This window comes from Sorex araneus, chromosome 2 (assembly GCF_027595985.1).
Source record: "Sorex araneus isolate mSorAra2 chromosome 2, mSorAra2.pri, whole genome shotgun sequence".
Classification (NCBI taxonomy): Eukaryota; Metazoa; Chordata; class Mammalia; order Eulipotyphla; family Soricidae; genus Sorex; species Sorex araneus.
The window spans coordinates 110,816,201-110,832,838 of NC_073303.1; the positions used below are offsets into that span (position 1 = coordinate 110,816,201).

General features: G+C 41.4%; 1 pseudogene; it reads right to left on the reverse strand.

Moving 5' to 3' along the window:
* Window positions 1–5,698: 5,698 nt before the first annotated feature.
* On the reverse strand, window positions 5,699–7,261 carry LOC101548659 (nonsense-mediated mRNA decay factor SMG9-like; annotated as a pseudogene).
* Window positions 7,262–16,638: the final 9,377 nt, after the last annotated feature.

The following is a 16,638-nucleotide window of genomic DNA, read 5'->3' on the forward strand; positions in this document are numbered from 1 at the left end:
GAAGAGAATTTTTGTCCTTCAAGTAGGACAAAAATCGTGTTAGCTGAAATTTTAGTTATTTTTTGAATCTTAGGAATTTCTAGAAAGTCACACTATTGGTTTAAGATTATGAAAACTGCAAAAAAGAAGGGAGAAGGGGCAAGATCTAAAACATTAGAATTAAACAAACTGAATTGATGGAAAAGATTTCTTGGGACAGTTTTAGGAGTTCTTAAAAGACCCTAACTCAAATACTAGTCTCCTAAAAATTGTGACTTATGCTTAAAGTCACTCAGATTCAAACACTAGTTTGAATTCAACTAGTGAAACCATTGCCCTTATTCAAATGCATAGACTTGGAGAATTAAAAGAAGTCACTTTCCTCTACGGACACTAAGGGTATATCAAGATGTCAAAACGTTTTTAATGTCACTGCAATATCTATCTCAAAAGAGATAGTTATTGTGGCAAAATAAAGAGTGTCTTGGCTACCTTCCATTTGTGAAGTATGCTGGGAATTATGTGAAATTAATAATTCTACTAGCTTATGTAAAAAGCAAATCAAACTTAAAATGAATACTCATCATTATGTATATCATTTATTTCAGAGTGTGTGTATGTGTTTTGTTGGGTGGGGGATTGTGCATAATAGAAAAGAGTCAACCTTTTAGATATTACCTACAACTAGCACATGTGGACTCTCCCAGATTCTACTCTGTATTAGATGTAAGCCATGGCCCTTACAAACATAAGTCATGCACATGCCATATGCAAGGGAGCTCTTTTTTTTTTGCCTTTTTTGGGTCACACCAGGCGATGCACAGGGGTTCCTCCTGGCTCTACACTCAGGAATCACCCCTGGCGGTGCTCAGGGGACCATATGGGATGCTGGGAATCGAACCCGGGTCGGTCGCGTGCAAGGCAAACGCCCTACCCGCTGTGCTATTGCTCCAGCCCCAGCTCTAATATCTTTGTAAAAATCTCTGCAAACCCTCCCCAAGACACTTCCAAGCAAAAACACAAAATCAAACTAAAACATAATGATAGAGAATGTGTTTCTCAGCAAGTACAGCTTCTAGATAAATTCTAAATTCTCCTCCCCAACACCCTATGTCCTAGTGAACTCGCTTCCTTTCAACCTGCTCACTCAAAGCACCATCTGTTTCGAAAATATGAAACTACCTGCAGCTCGTCTGTCTAGAAAGATACTCTCTGGGTTTTTGTAATGGCTTGTTGCTTCTCATGACTAAGGGCTTATCTAATCTCTAGGATCTCAACAAACATCTATCAACCCACTCTGCAAAAAGTAGCTCCTACAAGATACCCTGACTTCAGAGATATAATTTTGTTTTTAGCATACAATGTTCCAACACTAATCCCACCATCAATGTCCCCTTCCCTCTACCAATGTCCCCAGGTTCCCTCAAACCCACAACCTTCCTCCATGACAGGCATATAACAAATTTGTTTCATATTATTTGGTCTAATAAAGCTTAAAGTAATGGCAAATCGAATTATCAGAAAATAAATCAATAAAAATTAACTTGTGATGATGAATTGCTATTTTTAACCTACTTAATTTCATAGAGGACAATCATATGCACTATCATTGAGTGCCACACTCAATGCCACGTGATGGGGAGTTTCTCTTGTCCTTTAAAGGAGCTCTTGTAAGAGAGTAAGAAGAAAATTGTCTGCCATCGAGGCTCGGTTGAAGTCAGGGAGGGGTGGTGGGAGAGATACTGGGGACATTGGTGGTAGAAAATGTACACTGGTTGTGCAATGGGTGTTTAATCATTTTATGACAAACTCAATCATGAAAGTTTTGTAACTGTATCCCACAGTTATTCAATAAAAATAAAGAAAGAAACTCTTTTAACATTTCTTGCAAAACTGGCCTCAAGGTTATGAATTACCTATGTTGTTGTCTGTCCATGATGCTCTGTAGAGTTTCTTTGAATCTGAGTAATAATCTAGCTGGGTAAAATATACTTGTTGAGATATTAATTTTGTTCAGTTTTGTTCTATATCTTTCTATATTCTTCAGATTCATAGAAACTCATTTGATAGATCTGCTGTACAACTTGTGGACTTTCTTCTGTATGTAAGCTTTATTTTAGATCTTGTTGCTTTCAATATCTTTCTCTATCTTTGTATTTTGTCATTTTGAGTATGATGTTTCTTGGAGTTTTTCTAATTGAGTTTATATGAGGCCTTTGAGTCTTAGATCTCAGTGCCTGTAATGCTTGACTCTGAAAATTTTTATTAATAATTTATTTAACTGTTGTTCATGATGGGCTGGAGTGATAGCACAGTGGGTAGGGCATTTGCCTTGCACGTGGTCGACCTGGGTTCGATTCCTCCATCCCTCTCAGAGAGCCCGGCAAGCTACTGAGAGTATCCTGCTCACATGTCAAAGCCTGGCAAGCTACCCGTGGCGTATTCAATATGCCAAAACCAGTAACAGCAAGTCTCACAATGGAGACGTTACTGGTGCCCACCCGAGCAAATTAATGAACAATGGGACAACAGAGCAGTACAGTGCTACAGTTGTTTCTTGATTATATATGCATTTCTGTTTTCAGCTACTCCAATGATTCTTATATTATTCCTCTTGAATTCATTCCATACTTCTCTTATATGCTGTTCATTTCCTTACAGAAACTTTTCCACCTTCTGGTATTTCCAACTGTTTGCTTCTCTTCTTTAAGCTCCTCAATCTTTTTCTCAGATTCTTCTATTCTTCTCTAACATTTTTATATAACCTACCATGTTCTTTATTTCTGTCATTTCTGACCATAGTAAGGTCTTGTTTTTTTCTTTTGACTCTCATACTTTTTTGTGCTTTGCTGACTACCTTCATTATCATTTCTTTGGATTCATTGAACACTTTCATTAGAGTGTCACTACAGACATCTTCTGAAGATTTATTGGTATTATTTACGTCTCTGGTGATATTGCTTTTGTTCATTGAGCTTGGTGGGCTTCTACATGTTTTCTGAATTGGTTTTCTATTGTTCTTGCTTTGCTGGGGGTGAGTCTACCTTTATCATATCACCCGTTCCCTGAAGATGCTGGTGGATTACGCTGGAGATTGCTCTCCATCTTCTCTGCCCATCCTCATAGACTGATAGGAAGAAATAACTATGAGCAACATGGAATTTGTTGAGCAGCTCTGTGGCTTGGTGTACTGTGGGCCTTGAATATGAAGCAGGTCTGTGTGGAGGCTCTGGGATCCCCTGGTAGGGAGGGGCTCGGTCTCTCTTTGGAACTCTGACTCTCATTCAGAATAGGCCCCGTGATATCAGCCAGTGGCAAGACTCACCCGGAATGGTGGAGCAGTAAGCAGATCAGAAGGAAGCTGTGGGATGGGCCCTTAATATGTCACAGTCTGAGTGTGGAGCCTGCTGGGACCCACCTGCCTGGGAGGGGCCTGCCTCCCATTATTGGAGCTCTACCTCCTGTTTGGAATAGATCCAGTGGAATAGGCCACAGGGGAACCTCACCTGAAGGGGTGAGATGCCTCATGCTGGAACCTCATGGGAACCTCATGCTGAAGAACAAGAAGGGCCAAATTCTTACATTTTGTTTCTTCCATTTATTACTTATTTAAAAAAACTTGTTTTGTTTATTAGGGTAGAAATTGCCTCCCTCACTCTAAACAAATAGCATGAAGAGAAAGGACCTTATATTCTACCTAATTCATAGTAGGTATTCAATGTCTATCTGTGAAATAAAGTAAAATTACAATAATAAAGAATAATTATAATGTAAATAATCAGTGAGGCTGGTGAAGAGCCTGAAGTAGGACCGTGGAGATCTAGGATGGAGAGTGTCTATGGGAGAAATAATCCTTTAATTATTTTGCTTTGTGTTTGTTGGTTTAAAAATTCAATCATTTTGACCTTGGGCATCTTTGCTTTGTTCTCATATTTTGTTGTGCATTTCTCTTTTTTTAACTTTTTTTTTTAATTGAACCACATGAGACATAAAGTTACAAAGTTTTTCATGATTGGGTTTCACTCATGTAATGTTCCAACACCCATCCTTTCACCAGTGTACATTTCCCACCACCAATGTCCCCAGTTTCCCTTCTGCATATCACCCCTCACACACACACCTGCCCCTATGGTGTCTACCTTCCTCTGTCTTCCCTCTTCCTCCTCCTCCTCCTCCTCCTCCTCCTCCTCTCTCTCTCTCTCTCTCTCTCTCTCTCTCTCTCTCTCTCTCTCTCTTCCCTTTTGGGCATTAGGGTGTTTGCAATACAGATACTGAAAGTTGATCGTGTATATCCTTTTACCTATTTTCAAGACTCATCCCTTCTAATAGAAACAAACAAACTGAAACACCATTAGAGAAGAAAGGGCAGAATGTAGTTAGGGATGACACTTGGCAATGATCCTTGTTCTTCACAGATTTTCCTCCACTATAGCAGTTCCTCTTGCTCATTTTTCACTGAGAAAGACAAAGGAGTTAATTCTCGTTCTGATGCTGTTCTTCTCCATCCTTCCTGGCAGGGATAACTTGGTCACTTCACAATTATACACTTTCTGTGGCTGTGGAAGCAGAGCCTAGATAAGGAGGACATTCTGTCACACACACACACACACACACACACACACACACACACACACCTATTTTCTCGGTAATCTCCAATCTAAGATTCTCCTTGTTAAGTCAGAAGTAAGAATCTGTAGTATCTGGCTCACTAGACAGTCAATTAATTCACTTTTTAAAATGAAACACTGCAATAGGAAGGCTAGGGATTTAACGTTAACAGAGGTCAGCTGAACCTTTGATGGGAGAATTCACTCTAGTGATTACCCCACCATTTAAGTGTTCATTAATAAAACTTAATTTCTTCAGATTGATTTTCTGCTCTCTATCATCACGCAATCATTGTTACTCCACTGAGTACACTGCCTTGGTGTTCACGTGCTGAGTGGTAGAATCTGAATAACAATTCAGAAGCCATAAGCAACAGGAAAGAAGGCTCAAGGTGGCTCTTGTCAGTTGAACGCTAGCAGTATTTTGCTCACTGAAATCCTGTTCTCTTCAAATAATTATTTCTAGCTGTAGACAGACATTTGAAAGCTTTTTTTCTGGAGAACCTTTACAAATCTTAAGAGTAAAAAGAGTTTCTGTGTCTCAGTTATGTGTACTTGAATTCTTTACTTTGATGGTTAGTGTGTTGGGTCTACATTCCACCTGGAGCTGAATCATCACTTTTCAGTCATCTAGTGAAATTTTTCTCCAACAACAGTAGCTTGCCGAGCTCTCAGAGAGGGACAGAGAAATCGAACCTGGGTGGGCAGCATGCAAGGCAAACGCCCTACCTGCTGTGCTATCGCTCCAGAGTTGACAATAATTGGTTGGTTATGTTCTGGTTTTACAAATCTCTTATGGTTTACAAATCTATTAATGCTGTCACCTAATGTCTGAGTCCTCATTCTACTGGGCCAGTGACAGCAGACGCGAAGACTCGCAGCACTCGCCCAGAATGCCCCAGATGAGAGCCCAGGAGGTCACGCCAAGAAAACGGCATCCTTCTCAGGCCCCTGCCTCACCTGGGACCCTTTTCATCTGCTTCCTGGGCCTCGAGGGCCTGCAGAGGATGTGTCCCAAAAAAGACATCTCAGGGGAGTGGGGTTAGTCACAGGCGTCCCCCAGACCCACCTTGCCGGGGCATGGGACCCGCTGTTGGCCCCGCAGACAGAGGTCAAGCTGGAGCCTGGGCTGCCAGGCACAGCCCAGGCGCCTTTAAAACCGACTGGGTTGGGGAATCCCTCAAAAGGCACTGCCTGTGTTTGAGCTCACCGTGGTCACCCCTTGGACAGTGCTTACCAAGAGCGAGGGCCTGGGTGCAGGGGCTGTGGGGAGGGGGTGGCCTTGATTGGCTCATGTCCTTGTGCGTGAGGGGAAGGACTTTGCTTCCTCGGCATCCACTGGGGACCCAATCTGCGTCTTGCAATGACACTGCGCCCAGCCTCAGGCTGGCAGGTGCTGTGCTCGAGAGGACTGAGGCCTCTCTCACCCCATGCCAGCTCCGGGTGACGGACTGGAACCAGTTCGTGATGAGGATGATGCGTGACAGCTGCAGGAGGGCCGTGGACATCGCTTGGCTGTGGAAACTTGCTCACCAACAATTGGAAACTGGGGTGGCCCGGGACCCGCGGAACAGGGAGAAGGGCTGGAACCGGGCCTGCTCCCAGAGGTTTCTCGCTCTCAGCCCAGCTGGCCACGCAAGGCGTCGAGAGGAGACTGACCTCCGAGTCCAGAAAGTCAGTCTCGGGAAGATATTGCACTGCAGCGTGGACTGGGTGCCCTCGGAGTGCAGGTGGGAGCGGGCCACGAGCTGGTGCACCGTGAGGCGCATCTGTCGCAACTGCGGGGACAAAAGTCCGCTGGGCGAGCCTTGTTCTGCAGGATAATGGAGGGTAGTACTCAGTGCCTTAGTCCAGCGGTCCGGCTCGGGGCGGGGGGCTTCACCCTCTCGGCCGTCTGCGGAATTCTGCACAGACTGAGGTCCGGGACCCCGTCCTGCTGGACCATCACCGGGCGGCGCTCGGCGAAGAGGAAAGCCGGCCACCTGCACGGACCTCATCTCCCCGTAGGCGGGGCAGGCTGGACTCCAGGGGCAGTTCGCTGTCCTTGTTGATGAGATGGTCCAGGCTGAAGGGGCTCAGGATAGATAAGCTGCATGTCCAGGAAAAACAACCCTTTCCTAGGTGATAGAGAAGTAGATGCCGCTGGTCTCATTGCTGGTCTCATTGCTGCCTCCTTCCTTCCACTCCGCACTCTGGGTCCCAAAAACATCCGCCGTCTGGTCCTCCTCGGGGGTCGTGACAGCAACGACACGACCGTGGACTTGCCTGTGCCCTGGAGGCCCAGGACACTGATCAGCACAACATCCGTCTGGTCCAAAGGTACTCAATGGCACTGTCACATAAGTTCATCTGATCATCCACCTGCTTTTGCCGTGCTTCATGCAGCCCCGGTGCAGCAATTGGGCCTGGCCCACAGGGGTCTAGGGCCGCAGGACCGGGTGCTCATGCCCGGGTTCTGGATCTGGTACATGGGCTTTGTCTGTCTCAGCCCTTCCTTCGCTCCCTTGGATGCTGCAGAGGCTTCCCAGTCTGGTGGGGTAGTGCTCTCAGGGGTTGAAGCATGGGGACACAGCTGCAGGCCCCTGACCCTCCTTACAGGGCTTCATGAGGAAGAAAGGTGCCTGCCATAAGGGCTGGCAGTGGCAGTAGGGTTGCGGGAGGGAAACTGGGGACATCGGTGGTGGGAAATGTGCACTGGTGAAAGGAAGGGTGTTGGGACATTATATGACTGAAACCCAATCACGAACAACTTTGTAACTATGTATCTCACTGTGGGTCAATAAAAAATTAATAAAATATTATAATAAAAAGGGCTGGCGCCCTTTTTACTCAGTGGATAGGGCATTTGCCTTGCATGAAGCCGACCTGGGTTAGATTCATCCGTCCCTCTTTTTTTTTTTTTCTAAATTTTATTGAATCACCGAGAGATAGCTACAAGCTTTCATGTTTGGGTTACAATCTCACCATGAGCACTGGTGGAGGGATCGTCCATCCCTCTTGGAGAGCCCGGCAAGCTACCGAGAGTATCCCACCCGCAGGGAAAAGCCTGGCAAGCTATCCGTGGCTTTTTCAATATGCCAAAAACAGTAACAACAAGTCTCACAATGGAGATGTTACTGGTACCTGCTTGAGCAAATCAATGAACAAAGGGACAACAGTGCTATAGTAAAAAATCCTAATACAAGTGATGTTTTAGGAAGAAATGTACAAAAAAACATATAATCATTCTGGTCCCCAAACCTACCTCCTATTTGTCAGAAAACAGACAAGACAGAAGTGAGAGTGAGAATGCATCCAGAACTTTTTCTTAGCAGTCAAACTCTGACTAAAATTTATTGAAATTAGTTGAATGCATAAAGTGGTATCTACCTAAACATTTTTTTGTAAATGTACATATAGCTAAAAAGTTCACTAGTTATGTTTTAAACATCTCTGCATCCTGGAGATAAGAACACCTTAACATAGAATCATAATGCAGGAAATTGTTAAATCAGAATCAAATCCGTGCTCATGAACAGAGCAGCCAGGCACAATACCAGAAGCTTCTCCAAATCCTTTAAACGTTATAAGAGCAATGCCTTGCTTTTGAATGGGACTGATGCTTTTGCAACAATTTTCTCATCTGATCTTCATAATAGTACATGAAAGAGGAAAGACAGATATTATTATCTCCATTTTGAAAAATAATACATTGAGGCATAACATAGATAGGCACCTTGCTTTAGCTAGGTAGCATAGAGCAGAAAGTTGGCAGCTGGTAGCACTGAGGCCTCCCAATTATTAGTTCATTCTTTCTCATTAAACTACACTATGAAATACACATTTTTAGTGCTGTACTTTTCATGTTTTCAGATACATACAAATTACCAAAAGATCTTGTCAACAGAAAAATTCTGAGTCAGTGTGTCTGGGATGGTACTTGAAATTTTGTATTTCTAGCAAATGGCAGGTGGACACAGCTGCCTGGTTTCCAGACTGTAATTTGAATATCAAGATTCTAGATTCATATAGCTCCATTACTTGATACGTAACTAGTCACTCAAAATATATTGGTTGTTTTAGTGAAATGATAAATGATCAACAGTGTTTGAACCATCTTTGGTATCACTGGTGCTAAATAAATAGTAAATCATCACTCAAAAAATAAGTAATGAGTGAATGAGTGCATTAGTAGTCAATTAAACAAACAAAAATCTGACTATGTAGAATGCCTTGTGATTATCATTCACAGAACAAAGATTTGCAAGCCAGAATCATCCCATGTTAGTAAGTGAGCCTATAACAACATACTTTGTTTATCAGTTTACGTGCATCAGTAAACAGTTTTGACCCAATTAGTAGAATGATGAATATTTTCCTAATTACTTTTTGTGTTTTGAAAACACTGTCCCTCTAATTCTTCCTGCCACAATTTAATGAAGCAAACCTATTTCACAGTCCTTGTTATTTGTCTGAGAACAGAATTCCAAGTCCTCCTACAAAACTGAACTTAGAACTCAGACTCTCTTCCATTCAGTTCTGTTCTTGATACTGATTTTCAGGAGTTTTTCATATATACTAATTTCTTTTTCTGCTAACCACTGCTAAATAAAGGGTTAGGTAAGGGGTTTCGGTCAAATGAAACGTTTAACTGTTCTGAACTAAGTTGTGGGGTGTGGGGCTTTATTAAGAGTAAAAGATTCGGCAAGAAAAGTAATACAGGGGTTAAAGTGCTTGCTTTGCAATTAAAGGAGTAAAAGTTGAATAGCATAAAGTTTAATTGAATTTTTCCCTACAGTTAGTGAGGTAGAACCATTTTTAAGAAACCAAACTTTCAAAGATTGGGATGCAAGCCACTCTGATTCTCTGAACCTATCTCAGGAAAGGAGGAAAGCATTTCTCATTTGTAAATTATACTGTGAATTTTGTCACTTTCATAAACACCTGGAAAAATATGAACTTTTCAAGAGGTGATAGAGGCACACCAATTTGAATAGAGAAGAATGCCAGGTCATCCCCTCTTCAGAAGGCACTACAGCCTCCAGAGGCTTGTTTTCCTTTTTATTTTGTTAGCCATTTTATTGAGATACCAGGATTTACAATACTATTAAATATATTTTTATTATTCCAGTGCCCCTCCCAACGTCAGAGAACCTGTTTCTCTCCACCAGTGCCCCTAGGATCTCTTCCGTGTAGACTCAGTTCTATAGACAAAATCCCTAGCTCCAATTATTTTAATCACTTGTTGTTCCTTTACTGTTTCTTTTATTTAACCCCAACTATGGGTGATAGATTGCTTTTTTTGAATTTACTGTGGAAATAGTGACACTGACATATATATATATATGTATATATATATGTGTGTGTGTGTGTGTAGAGTAATTCCTTGAAATTCCACAAAATTGTAAAACAATGATAAATTGATAGAATTATTTTCAAAAGCATTATATCTTTTTTACAAGTATATAAACTTTAAAAAATAATATGAATAATTATGTGCATTTAAAATACACATTTACAATGTGCATTTAAAAGTATAGGTGAAATACGTAAGTCCTACAAATATAAAATTTAGTAGGAGTGAGGAGAATTAAGGAAATTTTAAGGGAAAATTCTGAATAGGGATATAAAAGTGAAAAAGTGTTGTTTTATCCTAAGAGAATTTTGGTTTTATGTTAGAAAATAGTTACAAATACCACTTAAGTATATGCAGTATAATAATACTAAATAAATAATAAAATATTGTAATAAAACTATAGATATTAAAAACACCTGACCAGACATGTTACATTCAATATGTTTGAAAAATAAATGCATCATTGAAAATGTATAAAGTCTCTCACGGGGGGAGAGAGAGGGAGAGAAAGAGAGGATGAGCAGGAGAGAGAAGAAAAGTGCCTGCCATAGAGGCAGGCTGGAGCAGGGGTGATGGGAGGGAACCTGGGGACACTGATGCTGGGAATGTACACTGATGTACACTGATAGTTGGGTGCTGGAACACTGTATGACTGAAACATAATCATGAACAGCTTTGTGAGGGTCTATCTCACAGTGATTCAATTTTAAAAAATCTTTTAAAAAAGGGGGAAAATAAAATCTCTTACCAAGCTAGGAGTAAAATAAACCTTTCTTAATTTAGTAGAGGGAACCATAAGTGCTCTGGATGAATGTCATACTCAATGCCAAGTGCTGAGAAATTCATCTTGTCTTTTCAAGACACTCCTTTAACACTTTTTGCAAAACTTTTTGCAAAACTCATTTTAAGGCTATAAATTCCCTAAACTATAGCCCGAAGGTTATAGATTCCCTAAATATTTTAAGGCTATGAATTGCCCATCCCTAAAGTTCTGCAGCATTCCTTCAAATCTAAATGACAGTCTAGCTGGATAGAGTGCATTTATCTTTGATGACATATTCATTTCATTTGTTCGAGCAGGCACCAGTAACGTCTCTCATTGAGAGACTTATTGTTACTGTTTTTGGCATATCCAATACACACGGGTAGCTTGCCAGGCTCTGCCGCGCGGGCTCGATACTCTCGGTAGCTTGCCTTGCTCTCCGAGAGGGGCGGAGGAATCGAACTCGGGTCGGTTGCGTGAAAGGCGAACGCCCAACCGCTGTGCTATTGCTTCATTTCATTGAGCTTTTTTACTATATCCCTCCATCATCTTCTGGCTTGTAGAGTCTCATTTACTAGATCTGCTGTGAATTTTTTCTTTTTTGTGGGGTTGGGGGAGTGGAGGGCTTTCCTTGGTACCTAAGTTCCTTTTTTTGTTCTTGCTACTTTCAATATTCTGGGAACATTGTTAGTGGGAATTGTATGCTGATGAAGGGATGGGTGTTGAACACTATATTAATGAAACTCAATCATGAACAACTTTGTAACTGCATGTCTCATGGTGAATAAATTTTTAAAAATCTATCTCTCTTTGGCCTTTGTGACTCTGCACACAATATGTCTTGAAGATTTTCTTTTATGTCTATTTTCCTGGGACTTTTCTGACTCTTTGATCTTAGTGCCTTTATTATGTAAATCTGGGAAATTCTTACCAACAATTTATTTATCTAGTGTTTCTTTATCAAGTAATCCACCTTCCTATTCTTCAGGGACTCCAGTGATTCTAATTTTGTTCACCTTGAACTCATCGCATAGTTTTCTGTCTGGTGTGCTACTTATTTCTTTTCATATTTTATTCTACCTTCTTTTATTTCATAGAAGTTTCCTCCATCTCAACTTGGAGCTCTTTGATCTTTTTCTCAACTGCTGTTATTCTGCTGCTCAGACCTTCTATTGAGTTTTTTTAATCATCATAACTCTTGATTTCATCATTTCTGTTCGTAGGTTTCTTGTTTCTGCTGTCATACTTTATATGCTTTGCTGATTATCTGTGCCATTGTGTCATTATGTTCAGTAAACATGCTCACCACAGTGTCATAAAGTCATTCTCTGAGAACTTACAGTGCTGGTTGGTGCTGGTTGAGCTTTCTGTTATTGTTATCACTTGGGTGGGCTTCTATGGGTCTTCCCAATTGTGTTTGCTGTGCTGAGACTGGGACTCTCTGAGGAATTAGGCAGGGAGTTGCTCTTCTCCTTCCTTTGTCTGTCATCACCCAGTGACAGGAAGTATAATTGTGTGTACCGTGAAATAAAATGACTAGAGCTGTCACATAGCCATGCAATCCAGAATATGTGAAGCTGGACCTGTTGATATGGCAAAGGTCAGGCATGGAGGCTGCCAAGACTTACTTGAATAACTGACAAAGAGGAAGTTTTCTAATAAAATGGTGAAACCCAAACCAAGAATGTATGTTTGTTGAATCCTGAAATAGTCAACAGCCCTTAGGATTGCGTGTAATAAGAGATGCTCATTTGTGATGTATTAGAAGAGTAGACAAGAATATTTAAGATCTTGTGTTTCTCAATTCTTAGAAATACCACTCAGAATCCTGAGAATTGATATGTCTTCCTTGTGTAATAAGAGCCAGCAGGATCCAAAGGACTCCAGAATTATCCTCTAACTTCAAGTATTCTCAGCAACTTTGGGAATTCTATGTATTTGAAGAAGCAGTATAAGTGAGGCAGACTACATACCTTTTTACCTCGGCTTTATATTCTGTGAAAGTAGAATGATGGTAGTTTTCTGAATAAGTTTTAGGAGAATTGTGAGGTTTCAATGAGACAGTGAGGGCAGGGATCATTCTCCTTTCATCTGTTTGTGTTTGGACACTAAGTGTATCGACTTTGGACATTGCTCATTCCCATACTAGAGTAGAATGAACAATTCACTCCCGGGAACCATATCTGGGATGTTTTGACACAAATAAAATCAGGAAGAATAAATATAATATTTGACTTGCTTTGGCCACAGTTGCATATTACTCTAAATACTACTTTGTTTATTTTTGCCATCTGGGAGCATTGGATTTTAATCAGCACATTTAAATATTGGTTTTCTTTCCAGGTTTCCATACTTATATCTTTCTGTGGGCAAAACTTCCATTAGCTTTAAGAAAAGTATGAGCATAAAATATTGTCAAGAGATGGCTGATATTTTGTGGATTTTACTATAATTATTTTTTTAAATTTATTTATTTTTAATTAGTGAACCACCGTGAGGGCACAGTTACAGATTTATACACTTTTGTGCTTATGCTTCCCTCATACAAAGTTCAGGAACCCATCCCTTCACCAGTGCCCATTCTCCACCACCAGTAAACCCAGCATCCCTCCCACCCTCCCAAATCCCATCTCCCCCCACCCCACCCTGCCACTGTGGCAGGGCATTCCCTTCTGTTCTCTCTCTCTAATTAGCTGTTGAGGTTTGCAATAAAGGTGTTGAGTGGCCACTGTGCTCAGTCTCTAGCCCTCATTCAGCCCGCAACTCCCTTCCCCCGCATGGCCTTCGACTACATTATAGTTGGTGATCCCTTCTCTGAGTTGCCCTTTCCCCAGAATGTGAGGTCAGCCTCCAAGACATGGAGTCAACCTCCTGGTACTTATTGCTACAATTCTTGGGTGTTAGTCTCCCAGTCTGTTATTCTATATGCCATAGATGAGTGCAATCTTTCTATGTCTGTCTCTCTCTTTCTGACTCATTTCACTCAGCATGAAACTTTTCATGCCGATCCACTTAAATAAAAAATTCATGACCTCCTTTTTTCTAACAGCTGCATAGTATTCCATTGTATAGATGTACCAAAGTTTCCTCAACCAGTCATCCGTTCTGGGGCATTCGGGTTTTTTTTTTCAGATTCTGGCTATTGTAAACAGTGCTGCGATGAACATACATGTGCAGATGTTGTTTCGATTATACTTTTTTGCCTCTCTGCGATATATTCCCAGCAGTGGTATTGCTGGGTCAAATGGGAGCTCAATATCTAATTTTTTGAGAATCGTCCATATTGTTTTCCAGAAGGGCTGAACCAGTCGCCATTCCCACCAGCAGTGTAGAAGGGTCCCTTTCTCCCCACATCCTCTCCAACAGCGGTTGCTTTTGTTCTTTTGGATGTGTGCTAGTCTCTGTGGTGTGAGGTGGTATCTCGTGGTTGTTTTGATCTGCATCTCTCTGATGATTAGTGATGTAGAGCACTTTTTCATGTGCCTTTTGGCCATTCGTATTTCTTCCTTGGTAAAGTTTCTGTTCATTTCTTCGCCCCATTTTTTGATGGGGTTGGATGTTTTCTTCTTGTAGAGTTCAACCAATGCTTTATATACCATTGATATCAACCCCTTACCTGATGGGTATTGTGTAAATATCCTTTCCCATTCTGTGGATAGTCTTTGTATTCTGGTCACTGTATCTCTTGCGGTGCAGAAGCTTTTTAGTTTAATGTAGTCCCATTTGTTGATCTCTGTTTTTACTAGATTGCTTAGTTCCGTGTCACATTTGAAGATACCTTTATCTTCAATATCGTGCAGGGTTTTGCTGACCTTGTCTTCAATGTACCTTATGTTTGTGGTCTAATGTTGAGGTCTTTAATCCATTTTGATCTGACTTTTGTGCATGGTGTCAGATCGAGGTCTAAGCCCATTTTTTTGCATGTGGTTGTCCAGTTGTGCCAGCACCATTTGTTTAAGAGGCTTTCCTTGCTCCACTTCACATCTCTTGCTCCCTTATCAAAGATTAGATGATCATACATTTAGGGTTGTGTGTAGGGATATTCCACCCTGTTCCATTGGTCTATGGCTCTGCCTTTGTTCCAGTACCATGCTGTTTTAATTGTTAGTGCTTTGTAGTAAAGTTTGAGGTTGGGGAGGGTGATGCCTCCCATCGTCTTTTTCCCAAGAATTTTTTTAGCTATCCGTGGGCGTTTGTTGTTCCATATGAATTTTAGGATTACTCGATCCATTTCTTTGAAGAATGTCATGGGTATACTTATAGGGATCGCGTTGAATCTGTATAATGCTTTGGGGAGTATTGCCATTTTGACGACATTGATTCTCCCTATCCACGAGCAGGGTATATGTTTCCATTTCCTCATGTCCTCTTTTATTTCATGGAGTAGCGTTTTATAGTTTTCTTTGAAGAGGTCTTTTACTTCCTTGGTTAAGCTGATTCCGAGGTACTTTGCGAGTTCCCCTGGAGATCTCTCCTGCCCGTGGAGAGACAGCAGTGGAAAGCGCTCCTAACTGGGTGGATTCTGTGAGGGTCCCGACCTGAAATAAGACTAGTGAGGTTAGTAAACAGGGGGCCCAAGATGACACATGCCGATCAAGGGCAACTTTATTAACAGCCATGCTGGTTTTATACTTTTCTTAGCAGGGGGTTGGTACATAAGTTGTCAATCATCAGGGAAGTGTCTTTTCAGACCAAATAAGGAAAGGTTCGGGGCGTACTTTGGTGGGCTTACAACATTCTCCAAGAGTAGGTTGAGAAATAGTGGGGAGAGGAAGACAAGGGTTTATCTGGCAGGAGCATCTGGCAGGAGGAATGCACAAGGCTTTTAGTGTAGAGGAAGGCACTTTACTTTACAGGCTTTTTGGGGTCTCTTAGTTAACTGCCCTGGGCTACTTTTACCTCTTGAGTTTACCTATTTCCTTTGTCACAAGGGCACCTGTGCCTCAGGTTATGCAAAGCTGGTAATGGAATTTTCCGGTTTGTCCAGGGTAAAGGTTTCGGGGTCCTCTTTTGTTCAGGGTCCTGAGCAGTCCCCAACAGTACTTGATTTTCTGGGGCACGATTGTGAATGGGATTGCTTTTTTCATGTCCCTTTCCTCTGCCTCATTGTTTGTGTATAGGAAGGCCATGGATTTTTGGGTATTGATTTTGTAGCCTGCAATGTTACTGTATAAGTCTATTGTTTCTAAGAGTTTCTTAGTAGAGGCTTTAGGCTTCTCTAGGTATAGTATTACATCGTCTGCAAATAGTGAGAGTTTGATTTCTTCCTTTCCTATCTGGATGCCCTTAATCTCTTTTTCTTGTCTAATAGCTCTCGCAAGTACTTCCAGTACTATATTGAAGAGAAGTGGTGAGAGCAGGCACCTTGTCTTGTACCTGATCTTAGAGGAAAGGCCCTTAATTTTTCCCCGTTGAGGATAATGCTTGCCGTAGGCTTGTGGTAAATGGCTTCGACTATCTTGAGGAAAGTTCCTCCAAACCCCATTTTGGTGAGGGTTTTCATCATGAAAGGATGTTGGATCTTGTCAAATGCTTTCTCTGCATCTATTGATATGATCATATGGTTTTTATCTTTACTTTTGTTGATATGATGGATTATGTTGATTGATTTCTGAATGTTAAACCATCCTTGCATCCCCAGAATGAATCCCACTTGGTCATGATGTATGATCTTTTTGATGAGCTGTTGGATCCTATTTGTTAATATTTTGTTGAGAATCTTCGCATCGGTGTTCATCAGGGATATTTGTCTGTAATTTTCTTTCTTAGTGGTGTCTTTGTTTGCTTTTGGCATTAGGGAGATGTATGCTTCATAGAAACTGTTTGGGAGAATTCCTTTTTTTTCAATTTCCTGGAAAAGTTTGAGGAGAACTGGCAACAGGTCTTCTTGAAATGTTTGGAAGAATTCACCGGTGAAACCATCTGGGCCTGGGTTTTTGTTTTTGGGGAGATTT